The 15,935-nt window shown below is 33.9% G+C and overlaps 1 non-coding gene across 1 annotated transcript; it reads left to right on the top strand.

The window, feature by feature from the left end:
* Nucleotides 1-10,587: 10,587 nt before the first annotated feature.
* On the top strand, nt 10,588-10,694 carry LOC145669335 (U6 spliceosomal RNA). Its single transcript, XR_014128194.1, has one exon. It is a non-coding gene; the product is annotated as a U6 spliceosomal RNA (small nuclear RNA).
* The last annotated feature ends 5,241 nt before the right edge of the window (nt 10,695-15,935 follow it).

Raw genomic sequence — 15,935 nt, 5'->3', positions numbered from 1 at the left:
TGTTGTCGCGGTTTCTATAAACTATTATAAATATTAGGTGGGTATAAGCCATATACTCACGTATATGCCCCATTTATGCCCTTAGCCCTTATAAGATCCACACTTTTTGAGGTAAATATTAGACTTTCAGTCAAGCAGATACTGTTTCATTGCTATTTATCGTAGGATCACAGTCCATACCTCATTCTTTTCAGAATAAAACAACGTTTCAAAGAGTACCACTCGCATCCTCATATCATACACCAGAAACGGGAAATTGGGGAAAATTCATGAAATGTTTCGAAAAAATCCCCTTTGTGAAACCTTTGGGCCCCTCGGGTCCGGGTTGATGTAGAGGTCTCAACAAATCTGATAAATAGTTAGAGGTGTACACAATGCGTATGCAAAATTTCAATATGATATGTTGAAAGCTAAGGGTCGATTTTTTTTTTTTTTTTTTTTGAAAATTGCCTCAAGGAAAAAATTGATGTCACGCCCCCGTCCCCATTTGGCTCCATCAAGTTCACCACCTATTTCGAAAACGCATCTCAGGTGTCTGTAATCCATGTCTGAGTTGACCAATAAAATACCGGATTAAATACCTGTTATACGACCTAAATAAGCGGTTAAAGACAACACTACATTTTGGTACGAAAACGTACCTACAGTGGACCTTGCAAGTGCTAGTGCAGCTTATTATTCATTTACATGTGGGAGAAGTGAAGTAACAAAATTCTAAATCTGTCAAATCAAACTTCGAAGTCTGAAAGCATATAGAAGAGAAAGATAATCATCTGAGAATACCATATTTACAGACTTGTAATTAACCTGTTAAGGTGGATCACTAGGTGCTTTCGGTGCTATGCTAAACGCTGTTTGAACAGTGCGGCCTTGCCAAATAGTGTTTACTGGTGTCAGATAAAAAAGGAAGTAATCATGGAATTCTTCTTGGATACTTACTGGAGAAATCAGTTTTCGACTCTTACCGCAATTGACAGCAAACTTTCGCTTCTCGAACTGCAACGCTAGAATCCAGGAATTGTTATATTGTGACTACCACACCACAATAAATGTACAAATTTGGCAACAATGCATTATGGCGTTGCGCGCAAGTTTCTTATCACAATCTATTTCCTTAAATGTAAATTAATTCTTAAATAAAATGTGAAACATAACACGAAAGACGAACAAACAATATGTCTATTTCGCAATAAGATCCTTGCCTGAAAATATTTTACACATACAAATAAACATTTCATAAAACTGAGTACTTCTAGTGAGATCTAACAGCAAGTGTCATCTTGTGTGCTTATTGTAAAATGAATCAAGTTTCTTTCTCTTATTTGTTACCTTTTTCGATATCAGAATACATAACCTAATGAATCAGTGACTTGTGTTGTAGCCGAAACATGACTTTATCTTATAGTACAGTATTTATAATATGGAACGTTTCATTGCGCAGAAGTTAAGGGAATGAGCTAAAATATGTACTGACTTCCGGGTGGTGATCCATCTTAAAATTTAAAGATTAAATTAATCAGTTAAATATTTTCTTTTAGAATTTAATCAACTAAATTTTAAGAAGTTGTAATCGTTATAAAAGAATCGTGATAATTGAAAAACTAATCGTTATTTTTCTCGAAAACCACGTGAAATGAATATTCTGCAAGAACTTTTTTGAGTGAATATAAATATAAAGGTAACAAAGAAAGTTTTGTCTTTTTTTTTTTTTTTTTTTTTGTGGAGGTCTGTTTTTAATTGGCCCTCACACCGTGAGTTGAATGCGAATGGAGATAAGGCGAAGGTCAGTTGTTGATGTGGGTATATCTAACTACTACCACATTGTGGCAGTTCAGTTACATCGTGAACTTGCGTAAAGACAGAGTGAACATGGGATCTCAACAGAGTGTCATAAGGGAGTGTATGCTGTATGAGTTCAAACTGGGGTCAAATAGCGCTGCAGCGGGGCGGAAGATATGCCAGGCTTTAGGTGAGGGTATCGTGACTACGCCGACAAGGCAGCGCTGGTTTACAAGTTTAAGGACGACAACGAAACACTTGCAGACGCGTCACGTGCTGGAAGACCAACACATGTACAAAATGAAGATCTTCAGGCAGTAATAGGCAAACAGTGGCCAGACCTATGAGGAACTGGGACTACAGTTCAGTGTGCGTGGAGAAACCATTCGTGAGTACCACCTTTAACTTGGAAAGCACTACAAGTTGGATCGATGGGTCCCACATGATTTGACTCCGGGCCAGAAGGCAGCACGAGCAGGCATCTGAGTTTCTTTGCTGTCTCGTTCGAGGAAGTAGCCATTTTTGAACAGGGTGTTGGCATGTGATGAGAAATAAGTACTGTACGAAGCTTCACGGCGCAGTCATCATTAGTTATCATCCCATGTATTGGTTCCAAAACGGCCTAAACCAGTACTGCACCAGAAGAAGGCCCTCTTGTATGGACTGTTCGCGACATCGAGCATCGGAAACTGCTATGAACTGGTCAGAGCATCAATGAAACTGCATACTGTCAGCAGTTAAGCCGTGTTCAAGAAAAACTCAAAACTCTGGAATCAGCACTTCTGAATCGCAAAGAGGTCCTGCTGTTACAGGACAGCGCTAAGCCCCACGTGGCTAGAATGACCCGGGACACTATTTTACGTCTTGGATGGGAAATGCTATTGCATCCGACATGATCCCCGGACATTGCACCGTCCGATTATCACCTGTTCCATTTCTTGGACAATCACTTTGGAGGACACCAGTTCAAATCCCTAGTAGAGGTGCAAAATGCACTTGATACATTCTTCGCTTTACGGCCTACCAAATTCTACCAGGATGGAATCCATGGCCTTCCAGAACGTTGAAAGAAGGCCGTTGATGCTGACGGAACTATTTTTGATTTTCCAGGTACGTCTTAGGTGACATATCGATGTTCGAAGTTGGTGGATGAAAAAGCGGCAGAATTTTCTTGGTTATCTTTATACAAGAGTTGATTTGAGTTGATTTTGAGTTTATCATCCCTTTCAGCAGCGAGGCTATATGAGACGTAGACCTACTGATTATCCCCTTATTTTGAACAAAATTCACTTATTAACGTAGCCCATTTTCGTTTCACTTCGGGTCTATCCACTATTAATGCTATTGAGACAGTTGTGAACAAAATATTGAGTCCGGCTCGTATACATGCACTAGTCTAATTGATTTAAGTAAAGCTTTTGACACGGTAGTACACGATATCTTACTTAAAAAATTTCAGTTCTATGAAATAAACGATATTGAACTATCTCTTCTTGCTACTTACCTCACTAAGAGGCTGCAAATAGTAAAGTTTAACAACATGATATCTGATGAGCCAGAATTTTTGACTGGTGTTCCGTAGGGCTCAGTACAAGGGCCGTTTTTATTGTTAGTGTATATGAATGACTTATCAAATTGCCTACCGTGCAAATCAATAATCTATGCTGATGACTACTTTTATTACAGATGATCATAACATACTTAATGTAAAAATTAAAAATAAAGAAATGTTAAATGCTTCCTCTCTATGGTTCCAAATAAATAGCTTGGTACCGGTATTAAATACAACAAAACACAGAAACTCATTTCTTTTACCTAAATAAACCACCTTGTATTTTGAATTACCATAGCTATGTAACGTTGCTAGGCATATATTTAGATACAAAATTAAACTGGACAATGCACACTCAGAAACTATGCACAAAAAAGAAAAAAAAAACTTGCTTGTTATGTAAATACTGTGGAAATTTAAAAAGTCTGTAGGTGAAGAAATTCAGTACATTATTTCAGTACATTAAGATCTTTTTATTCACATTTACTGTATGGTAATTTACTACGGGAAAACTCTGCAGGCAGGGACGTACGGAGGGGGGGGACACGGGGGTCCGGACCCCCCCGAAATTTCGACTTTTTAAAAATTTAGCCTAATTTTAGGGGCAATTTTAGCAATTTTAATATAAAATAGCTTCATATTTAGTTTGGACCCCCCCGAAATAAATTCCTGGGTACGCTACTGTCTGCAGGTGTAAAGGACGTATTTAAGTGACGAAATAAGGCATTACGTTGTATGAAAGGAGTACCTGATATTGAGTCCTGTAGGAATATTTTCAACGAATACCGAATTACGACAGTGCCCTCAGTAAATGTTCATTGTAGTTTAATGCATATTAAAGGAAACCAGACTAGTTTTAATTTGCAATGGTCATCGTACAAGATACAAAGAGAATTTAGGAACGTACAGTGGAGTATTTAGTCTTGAAACCCGGACAAAAATATTTACCATTTCGTATCATAAAATAATCGATTAAATTAAATTAATTTATATTTACCTACAGTTTTAAAGATAAATTATAGCCAAAGCTTGGTCCTGCAGTTTTGAACAGTCAGGAAAATCAGGGAAATTAAATTATTTTGTGTATTAATTATTTTTTATTGTTTTAAACTGTCTATGATAAATACTTTGAACCATTCTAAGAGAAAATTCTTGCTATTTTGTTATTAATTAATATTTGCTACATCAAGTAATGGATAAACAAGTAACAAACATGAAATAGAAACAGCAATGCACTTTTTTAAAGATATACTGTACAGAGTGTGGCCAAAAGTCTGGACCGGGCTAAATATTTAAGAAACTGTAAATTCAGTCGATCCGAAGTGAATGGGATCAATGTTGGTGGTATGGAGAAACATTATGACGTCGTTAAGGTTGTCGTCCGCCATCTTGGTGGCAACCATATTAAAATCAAGTTGTTTATTTTAAATGGCAATATGGTCATGTGAGATATTAAACAATATCCTCGTTCGACGAGAAATCCAACAGCAAAGTAATTTTTCCAAAATCTGCAACGGCTTTGAAATTGTAAATGAATTTAGAATAGGTTATGTTATTTTTTATACTTGAATGTTGTTATGTGTGGAGCATTGTATGGACGGAAACTGACTGTCTCTATTTTTTCTTGTAGGTAGGATGGGATGTTAACTCGGGAGGAAAGAATCGAAATTATCCTTTTAGCTGGAAGACGCGATTAGGATGTAGTTCATTGGAGACGACTACTATTATTGCTAAACTGCGTCCCCTAAATCGAAAATGTTTGTTTCTAGCCTCAGCTGCCCCTCTCAGAGTTGATAAATAGGCAAAATAGCATGTTTTAAGATTGCTAGGCCATGAATAAAAACTTTATGTAAGGCTGGAGTCATCGGGTACCAATCATATAGTTTCACATAAAGTTTTGTAGTGGCAGTATCGAAGTTCTGAAATTTCTTCTCGTCTATTTCATGACCACTAGAAATTGCCTACAGAATAATCTTGAATTTTTTTTGTCAAGTTTAAATCCACACCAGTTATTCGGGCAGCAGTTTCATGGTCAACAAGAAACCTCCTTGAAGTGTTCTCATCATTAGTATTGTCATGGTCTTGCTTAGGGACGTCTACTAACAAACCCATCTCTTCTCTGAAAGTGGTTTGAATTTCTTTTCTTCTTTAACTATGCTTTTCTCTTCTTCTCATCTCCCTTGCCATTGTTTAGTAGGGATTTTGTAGGCTAAGTGTAATATTGATTCGAAAAACCTGAACCTTGTATGAAGGACAGACAATCCACACAAGAACAGATAAATTTCATACTTCATAATTCATAGTGCAGTTTATGAACTTAAAAGTTTCAGTAAATGTCATTTATTGCATGGAACCCTACTTGAATAACTTAATTCCACTTTTCTGTATAAACTCGGTCACTAAAGATTGAACTAATAGGTTTATGTCAGGGAACTGCTATAAGGCCTTCTGAACTCACGTAAGAAACAAATTAGATATAATTTATATTTTTATCTTAATGGGGCAATTTCGGGCAAAATTTTATTCTTGGATTAAGTTAACAAAAGATTGAACTTTTAAATGCAAAAGGAATCATTGATCAACTAGATTCAGAACATAAACAAAAACTCTTCTTAACTTGAAAACTTTATAATTTTTTTGCAAAAAGCTCTTGACATTTCATTACATATTTAACCACCAAGACTTAGAGCAAAAGTGATAACATATCATACAATTAAAACTTCTAGAAATGTCCCTTAAAACAATACAGTTTTTGTTGCTAATGACCTTCGCGCGACCACGCTAATTTAAATTCGCATGGCCAGAAAAATTGAGTGACTTCATCAATTATTATTTACGTTCATTTCATATTTAAATAATGGAATTTATGTTTAAGAACAAGAAATAAACTTTATTTGATGCATTTTTCTAATTTTATTTTTTTTCGATTTTTGTCCGGGTTTTAGAGTCAAATACTTCACTGTGCGCCGCCTGTCAGGTTTATGCAAGACGCTGCAAAACTTTAAACATAATGGAATGAAACTGTACAATTTGTTACCTGTATATGTACGGAATTTGGAAAACAAGCAGTTTGCCAAGCACATTAATAATATGTTAATAGGTAATTGTATATATAATATTATGGAATTTGAGGAATGCATTTGTAATTTATAAAATGTAGATGTCAATCAGTAAAAAAAAAAAAAAAAAAAAAAAAAGTAAAGTTTTGTGGACGACATACATTCTTAAAGGAATCAAAACGTACTAGTAGAACTCAACTGAACCTACCTAACGTACTACAACTATTGCTACTGCTACTACGGAACTTCGAACCAATTTGAGAGATGTAATAATGGGTTTAACTCTATAATATGGTAATAATGTGTTTTGCATTTTGCTGTGAGGTATAAATTGCAAATTATATCACTTAAGAGTAATAGTTTAACTGTTGGCTAGTAATAGTTTTAATTAGTTATTATCTGTCAGTTAGTAATAGAGGAAGAGTAATAGTTTCTATTACTTATCAATATTTTTTACAATTTATATATTATTCTTGACGAAGTCTATTGTAACTATGTTGTCTAATGACTAATAAAGTATCTATTCTATTCTATTCTATTCTATTCTAGTATAACTCCCAAATCGGAGTCCTACACTTTCCGTAATTCTTTCTAAGGTTTCGTGGCTCAATAAGTGATTTCTTAAAGTATTCTCATCGGGTTTGACTTTCTTGAGACTTTTTCGAGATGCTATTTGAAAGTTAGAGGTGGTTTGTATTATTAAATGGACACATAGTACGGTATTACATTCTTGTAAATTTCGTCTTCAAAAAGCTGATTGCTTAAAGGCAATTCACAATAGAGGTTGTAGGATGTTTTTCTTTTTTCTTTTTTTTTCTTTTTTTTTTTTTTTACTTGAAAATTTTAGGGTGGCGAGCACCAACCAAGAGAAAGTGAAACTAAAGTAGTAAGTTACTAAGAGAGAAGGAAATCGGCGACTTCCAGTAGAGAGTACTGAACTAAAGGAGTAAATTACTACAGGAGTAAATTTTTCATTTACTCCCGTAGTAAATTTATTTACTCCATAACTGCTGGAGAGCACCATCAAAGAGTACGCTACTACATTAGTAACTTAAGGAGGAAAAATAAGGCAAAAATTTACTCCTAAGCAGTAGTAGGAGTAAAGTTAGAGAGTAAGATGTGTTCTTTATGGATTATCTGGACTAGGAAGAATATATGAAGATATAGGAAGAAGTAGGCAACCCAAGAATGAGGATTTTAATGGATAGAATAAACCCATTTGCGATGTATAGCGACCATGATTTCAAAGAGCGGTTTGGTTTCGTAAGCAATCTTTTGAGTCGCTGCTTGGTATGCTGGAGCCATTACTGCATCATAATTCAGACAGAAACCGTGTTTTGTCTCCTACGCTGCAACTTCTTTGTGGATTGCGAATCTTTCACACTGGTACTTATCAAATCGTAGCAGGGGATCTCATTAACATCCATCGTACTACTGCTGGAAAAGCTTTTAATGGTGTGATAAAAATTTTAATTGGCTTAAAGCCACTGTATGTATCCATGCCACAGAACAATATATATATATCAAGAAACAAAAGGAAATTTAAGGAATTGATGGATTCCCAAATGTCATAGGGCCATAGATTATGTACACTCATGTCCAAAATTATTGTCGCATGTCTATAAATATGTTATTCTAAAATATAATTTGATAACGAATTCACTCGGTATTTCTTACGATGTTCGTATGTGTATAATCGTAAATAAGAACAATAAAACGAAAATAAAATTTTCTTGTCCACTTACCAACATTTTATTTTACTCATTATAATTTTCGTATTTATATTTTTTTTTCCTATGAAATTACCACAAATATACATTTCCCGATTATACACGTACTATCAGTATTAAAAGTACCCTGCAAAATCATTATCAAATTATATTCTTACAAGAATACAGTTATAGATATGCGACAATAATTTTGGACATGAGTGTACAGTACATATACCCATACTTTGTCCTTCTGGAGCAAGCAGAGCTATACAGAAAATCAAGAATTTCTTTTCTAGTAGTACAGAAATCATTTCTGATGCCAATATGAAGATTTTGAACTTGGTAAGCCGTGGCTGGGTTTCACGTATGATGCATGCATTTGGGACATTGGTAATCTTATAGTTCTGTAGAATTTGAAAATGGACAGTATGATGGGTTGCTTGTTGGAGATAGCGGATATGCTCTCTCCAAATATCTTATGTCTCCTGAGTTTCGACCTCAGACAGGAACCGAAGAGCGTTACAATAGAGCTCATATTGCTACAAGATGTATAATAGAACGTTCATTCGGTGTTTGCAAGAAACATTTCCAAATTTTCACTAAAACAATGCGATATGAAAAAAAAAAAAAAAAAATAACTAATGTGGAAATGTTACTGTGGCTGCTCCAGATCTGCACAACTTTGGAATAGAAGTTGGATATGTGTTTCACCCTGATGCTGTGCATGTAAATGACATCGACCAATATGCATTTCAGCCAGAAGCAGATGCTGCAGGGCAAGCTGTCAGGTCTATTATACTTAATTATTTTAATTAATGTGGTCTAATTTGCTAAAAGAATAAGAAGTTATTGTAAAGACTTTTCCCTCTTAAATGAATATAAGACACTGGATCGTCACTACTGGAGTGAAATGTGACCCATTTTATTTATGTATAATTTTATAGTTATGGTTCTCTATTTTCTTTTTCTTTTCTTTTCTTTTCTTTTTTCTTTTTCTTTTCTTTCTTTTTTTTTTGCAAATAGGGGATTAACATTTTCATTTTATTTCTTACTTCAGCACGCAAAGTTATACAATAAAGATGTTTTGATTATTTCAAAGAAAAACAAGATGTCTACTGTTATAATTTTGTTAATACAAATAAATATTAGTATGTGGTAACTAGAAAAATTAAATGTACTGATGCTGAAATAATAAACACAAACATTACGTCATGTGTAAAACAAGACCATATTGGAAAAAATATCAATCAAATAAAATATATTTCGTACATATAAAACATATTCATATTCATTTACAAAAACATAAATTTCTCGAGCACATTGCCTGAAGAACCGGAACCTAAAATTTGCTGTATTTCGTTGTTGAACTTATTCATAACTTCCATTTTAAGGTTGTTTTCTATGATTTCTTTCTGTCTTTTTAATTAACAACATTTTTGCATTATATTCCTCTCGTATTAAACGCATTTTCAACGAAAGAAGCTCGTCTACTTTTCCCAACAACTTCCTGTTCTTCATTACAAGAGCATGTTCTCTGCCTTTTTTCATGGGCGCATCTTTTAATAAGCTTCAGCTCCAGATAGCAAACGAAATACACGTACCAGTAGTGTGTAGAAATGGCTTACTTCTTTAGTAAAAAGGCGTTACTACTTTAGTTACAACTAAAGAAATAAATATAAATTGAGCTCTCCAACAGTTACTAAAAGAGTATATTACTATGGAAGTAACTTACTAAAGTAGTCCAGACTAAAGAAGTAGGAGTTACTAAAAGAGTAATTTATACTAGTTTGGTGCTCGCCACCCTTGTATTTGTATTAAAATTAGATCTATTTTTCGTATATGTAAACCAATGATATTCTCATATTTGTTAAATTTTCTCGTGAGATAATAGTAAGAATGCTTCCGCAGAACTGCTGTAGTTGGCAGCTCTGTACCCTCAAACAGGCTTGACAGCTACCGACATCTCTTAGCAACGGAGGAAACTACGTCAATTGTCCCACGGCCGACTCGATGTGTTCTTGTCCCTTCCTCTAAGAACAGCAAGGGAAGAGAACATCGAATTGGCCGTGATTGTCCACTCCATAGTTCTCCTTTCTAATGAAATAAAAAAAAAAAAAAATGTGTCGTATAGTTTTGCGAAACGTTTTGATTACCATTTCTACCAATAAAATATTCTAGATTATGTAACAGTACAAGTGTTTACATTTCTTCTTAAATTATGCTTTATTCTACATAACGCTTAGATCCTAGTGCATTCGTTGAAATGGTAGCAAGTTTAAATTCGGTGAAAATTTATTTGTGCAACACAGAGCTTAAACTCGGATAGCAATTTAACAAGAAAATTAAATTTCAATTTACGACTATTAAAAAGTTCACAAACTTTAAACCATTTTCCACTTTCACCTCATACAAATCTAGTAAACTCTCACATGTAAGGTAACCTACAATTCCAACTATATATACAAGGCAGAAGATCGCTGCTATCGTACTCGCTTCGGCGGTACATATACTAAAATTGGAACGATACAGAGAAGATTAGCATGGCCCCTGCGCAAGGATGACACGCAAAATCGTGAAGCGTTCCACATTTTTTTCACAATCTTCCGAAGTATTGCATTGCCAAAAAAAAAAAAAAAAAAAAAAAAACTATTGAGCTGACTTTTCAAAGTATCTTAGAATATCATGAGGGGATACGATAAAATTAACACCGTTTGAGTTCTAAAAATATCTCAGATACTCAATGAATAACACGATATACATTTTTTTAATTTAAAATCCTGCGTTGTGCCCTTTAAAGCTAAAGGAAACGAATGAGTATGAAATATTGCATTGGATCAGCGCCATAACTTGTGGGGGGCAAGAGGGGCATCTGTTCCCCCCCTAGAGAAGCTCCCCGCTGTTCGAGGGTACCATTTTCTTATTCCATAGACGATACGAAATTAAATTATAAATGAAGCATCAAACAGACTCACTACATTACATAAATAAAACATGACACAAAAAGTAAATAAAACAAACATGAGCCGTGGGCCCATTTCAGTAAAAATGTATGTCTACTATTAGGGGCCCTAGAAGTAATATTTATTCGTACGGCTTTGAGATTTGCCAATATTGTCCCCTTAATTAATTTGTCTGGTATGGAACGAGCCCAGGAGCGTAACTAACGGCCCCGCATACCTTGGAGTGCGGGAGGGCCCACTGGTTCCGGGAAGCTCATAAAGAAGCAAAGAGAGGGTCCAAGAATTAGAAAAACAATTTTTTCTAGGGGGCCCAAATACGCGTATTAATGCTTGCCCCCCAGAAAAAAAATACAAGTTACGGCGCTGCATTGGATTGATTTTAGTTTAGCATCCTTTTTAGCAGCTAGGCTATAAATGAAACTTAGTGGATTAATAATAATGAGACTTAGTGGATTATAATAGGCTTAGTGGGTTTTCAGCTTAACGTGGATCCTAAGAACATGAACTCCTGCTAGAAATGTCATTATGAAAGAGTTCGTGGAATGGGAATGTGTAAGGAAACGGAGATCCTTAAGTAAAACTACAAACGCTCTAGGGGGGGGGGGGAGTTCGCTGCTTCCTCAGATAATCAACAAGAAAACCTTTTTTTTTCTTTCTTTTTAATATACTTTGATAACTAATAGAAATAGAAATAATTTTGAACACAAAGACATCTATATTCACCTGCAATGCTTACATAACTTGTAACAGCCAAAAATAAGACACGAAATAAGTATTTATGACATTTCTGGTCATGAACTGCACATCCAATTTTTTGGTCTGGAAGAAAAACTAGTCTCTACGTGGCTCACTTTCTATGCTTTTACGTCTTCATTGTTTTGAAGTTATTAACTAATTTTAAAAGAATGTTGAGGAAGAAACAGGATCGCTTTTCCATTTAGGCACGTGCCTAGGGCGCGAAAGATTTGGGGGCGCAAAAAATCGGAGGGCGAAAAAGAGAAAAAAATAAAATACACTATTGTGGAAAACGTCATTTCCGTTCCGGTTGCGCTACCTGTTAGAAACAAAAGTAGATCTCGGTGGCTCAAATGTAAATGTGATATGTATAATTTAACTTTTAATTGAAAATAGAAATTTATAGAGGTGGTGGATAATGGAAAAACTCTCCCAGGATCAAAAACAAAGAAAGGAAAAAGAGTAAGAGAGTTAAGGGAAAATCTCTCCCGAACCAAAATGGCAAGGTAATTACTGAAGGAAAGGAGTGCTGTGGAAGTAGTGGGGGGCGTAACAATTTGAAGTGCCCAGGGCGCTGGACAGGTTAAAAACGGCCCTGGGAGGAGAGATGTTACTGAAGAGTCTTAATATAGGGTCCTTAGTGAATAAAGGGACATTAATATCCAAACAAATCAACCAGCGTACGAATCTGCCATTAGTTAAGTTCAGCTCAAAATGAGTGACACTATTTGCAGACAGATGCAAAATTCTGACCAGAGTGAGATATGCACTTGATATGCTTTATATATATATATATATATATATATATATATATATATATATATATATATATATATATATATATATATATATATATATCTTCTATATACTGTGACGACTGTGCTATTCAGATGCTTAAAACTTCAAATTGTATCACTTTCAAGCATAAGTGAGAAAGTTTTATAACAGCTTAAAAAAACTACAAGATTTAGCATATTAGATAACATCTCTTGCTCTTTACTGGTAGCGATAAAATTTAAATTTTTATTGATTGGACTCCCCTCAAGAGTCGAAACTGGTGTTGCTTACTAATGCATTAGTTTTCTTTTCGCAGTGCAATTACACTCATATTTATGACATAAATTGATCTTTATCAGGAAAGTAAATATTAAAATTAACTTCATACAACATACAGAATTGTATAATAGGCCTATTTTTTTTTTTTTTTTTTTTTTAAAGTATCACTATAGACCCATGAGACGACGTAACTGTCTGCAGGCAATCGAAGAAAAAGATAAAGGAAAGAAAAGAGAAAGAGAAAAAGAAATAAGTGATCACACAGTTGATTTTTCTGCTCATTCTATTATTAATAATTTACGAAGAGATTTCTCTTGACGCAGTTTATAACTAATAACTAAGGCAATTTAAAGCACTTTTAATTCACTGAATTTACCTTAGTTTATTGAAATTCTACCTGTAATATATTGATGTTAGCATCATAGTCCCGTAAAATTAGGTTTTGATTTAGACATTTTGAAAAACAAGTTGGAATTTTTTGGATATATTCGAAAATATGCTCTAATTAATATATTAGACGTCCCAATGAATCATGTTTTAGGAATAGACACTATCTTGCTTGAAGAAGACGAAAAAACACCATCTTGGATTTTTGCGTTTTATAGTTGAGCTTATCAAACAACAGTCCGAGCAAGTTTTTTCTTATTTTATAAGCAAATTTTCAAATTAATATTTTTTAAGCCAAATTAACGAATTGGAAGATTAAATGAAAATATAGGATTTAACTTCTAAAAGTCACTTTAATTGAATTGAACGTTAATCATGCGGGTCGAAGAAAAAAAGAGAATTCATTATACATCAGTTTGTGTTGTACGATAGAGACCAGATCGTTAAGAATTATCGTCATTTTATAATGGTGTTCAAATTATCTCAGACTTCAACGTCTACTGCTTCCTCGTAGCCAACATCGTCACAAAATTGTCCTCGATTATGGCGTCTATGGTTGCCGCAGTATCTATAATAAACCTCGAAAGAAGTTTATTCACAGGAAATGAGTAGTACAGAGTAGGCAATTAATTGTAAATATGTTGATCACTCCATTGTGGACTTCATGTTTTGAAGAGGACGTCAGGAGAACTGTTTGCTACTTTCCAATTTTTGACAAAATTGAAGAGAGAACGTTTTGCATTCCCAGAGAGTTCGCGGTTGCAATTTCTGGATAATCTGAAGTTTATATGGAACCTTAGCTCACACTTCATTATACTATGCACTCTTCACTCCCACAGCCACTGTCACCCCTTCACTATCTGGTGTCGACTGATCATTGTCGATTTCTTCCTATGGTAATGGCAGTTTGTATGTTCTCCTGTGCACATGCACTGCAAGTCTTTCTGTTTGTTTCTACTTGAAGGTTGAACCCATTGTGTAAAGAAAGCACACTATGCTTTCTTTACACTATGGTTCAACCTGTTTCTTCGAATCTGCGTACCCAACTTGCTACTGCATGCGCAGATGGAACTTGTGCATGCTATTGCAGCAAACATACTCGACGTACATCACAAATACTGTTATTACTCTTAAATCCATTTGAAGAGTGTATCTCGATATGCACCACTTCACTGCTCCATGAAAACTGAATAGCATGACACCTACTTCATGTTTTGTACGTCATGCAGTGCCACATTAGCTGCAGTATTGCCATGTTATGTTCTAAAAAGAATCCATATTTTGGGGACTCTTTTACAATAATGATTGACATTGTCTGATATAAGGAAATACTAAATAATAATAATAATAATAATAATAATAATAATAATAATAATAATAATAATAATAATAATAATAATAATAATTGAAAATGACTAAAGTGCGAATGGGTTATATAATGATGATTCAAATTGGTTGGTTCAAGGAGAGGCTTACAAACGGTAGGTGAAATTGTTTAATGCGAGGATAGCTTACACAATGATGATTGAAGCTGACTGTTGCGAGAATAGGTTATAGAATGATAATGGAAAGTAATTGATGCAAGGATATGTTACAGCAAGATAGTTGAAATAGACTGATATGATGGTAGATTATACATGATGGGTGAAACTGACTGATGTCAGAGAATATTATACAATGACTGTTGAAACTGACTAACACGAAGATATGTTATATAGTGATTGTTTAAATTAACTGATCTGAGGACATGTTATACAATGATAATTTAAATTGATTATGTTTTAAACGTTAAGCACAAGACGAATATTTTGGGACATATCCTTAACGGATACGAATAATTGAATTTTTTATTCATGAAGCTTGTTATCAATGCCATATGTCATTGTACATGATTTTAATACTTTCAGATTTTTTACTTATTTTTGTTGAACGAATCAGAAAGTGAATACATAATTCGCTTTATCATACTCAGCTAAATTATTTACAAGGCTGAGTATTATTTACAAAACAGTAATATATGATAATATGTATTAATGTAAGTACATATAATGAGGTTCTGAAGCATTATTTATTGTTTAAGACGGAGTAAAAGAAAAGTAAAACTTTTAATGTTATCTTGATATATTTAAAATATAAAAGTTTGATACATAGTGATACAATGAGATAAATTAAGTGAAAATCATTTTTGAAATATACAGTATTTACATATATACATATTAAGAGAAGTATATTTCTCAGTTTTAAATCACAAATGTGCTCATGGGAGTTCATGATAATGCTTCCCTTTTATATTGTAGAATCCTACAAAAATGTTCATTGAATAACACAATGTCAAATAAATAAAATACTTTGCTTTCTCAAATGCTTCGCTATAAGAGTTTCACATCCTTAATTCATTTACCTGTGCATACTTGTGTTTGAAATAAACATATAAAGAAACACATAAATTAAATAAGAAGAAATAAATATATAAACATTCGAAAACATTTTATAAATACTTCTGAAATAAAATAGATATAATATATACACAATTATATTACATATCTTTAGATTACATATATTTAGATTACATATCTTTTAAACGATAACAGGCACATACAAAATTTTGAGTTGACAAAATTTATTTTTGCCTTACAACGATAGAATGTAAATTTATATATTAAAATGTTCTTCCAAAATTGTTTCTATTACGTGG

The sequence above is a fragment of the Thermobia domestica genome, chromosome 13, assembly GCF_964235325.1.
Source record: "Thermobia domestica chromosome 13, izTheDome1.hap1.1, whole genome shotgun sequence".
In the NCBI taxonomy this organism is placed as follows: Eukaryota; Metazoa; Arthropoda; class Insecta; order Zygentoma; family Lepismatidae; genus Thermobia; species Thermobia domestica.
This window is presented reverse-complemented; position numbering and strand designations above follow the sequence as displayed.